We start from the raw sequence: 629 nt of genomic DNA on the forward strand, positions 1-629 counted from the left end.
GTACTTTTACAACCATTTTTAAATTATCTTCAGCAGAATTTTGCTTGCATGTGATATTGATAATATTGTTCAGTAATTTTGCATTCTGTTGGATCACATCTTTTTGGAATGGATTTCTTCCAGTCAGTTGGTCAGGTAGATGTCTATCAAATACATGAGTGAGTGCCTCTAGTGTTGCATCAGGTTGCTGAAATATTTCAATTTATATTCCCACAATTCCCGAAGTTTTGCCAATATCTTCAATGCAGCTTGGACTTCTTCCTTTATTCAGAACCATTGGTTCTTGAGCATACACTAACTTTTGCACTGATAGAACATTAACTACTTATTTTGGTACAGTGCCTTTGAGTATAACTTCTTATAGTTTTCTTATGTACTGATCATGGGTTAGAATTAGTTTTTGTACTTCATTAAAGGTTTTAAACAGAATTCTAAAAATTTTGGTCTGGTCACAGTTATCTCTCTACAACTGAGCAAAACCTCATGAAAGGATCTACAATCCTTGCAATATACAAAAATTTGGTCTTTATCTCATCATGTGCTCTGCTTCAAAACTATGCTGGCTGTACTATAAACTCTGTAGACATGGTTTGATTTGTGCTATCTTAATCTCTTTATGGAGTCCTGGT

The sequence above is a fragment of the Chrysochloris asiatica genome, unplaced genomic scaffold (genome assembly GCF_000296735.1).
Source record: "Chrysochloris asiatica unplaced genomic scaffold, ChrAsi1.0 scaffold00030, whole genome shotgun sequence".
Lineage (NCBI taxonomy): Eukaryota > Metazoa > Chordata > Mammalia > Afrosoricida > Chrysochloridae > Chrysochloris > Chrysochloris asiatica.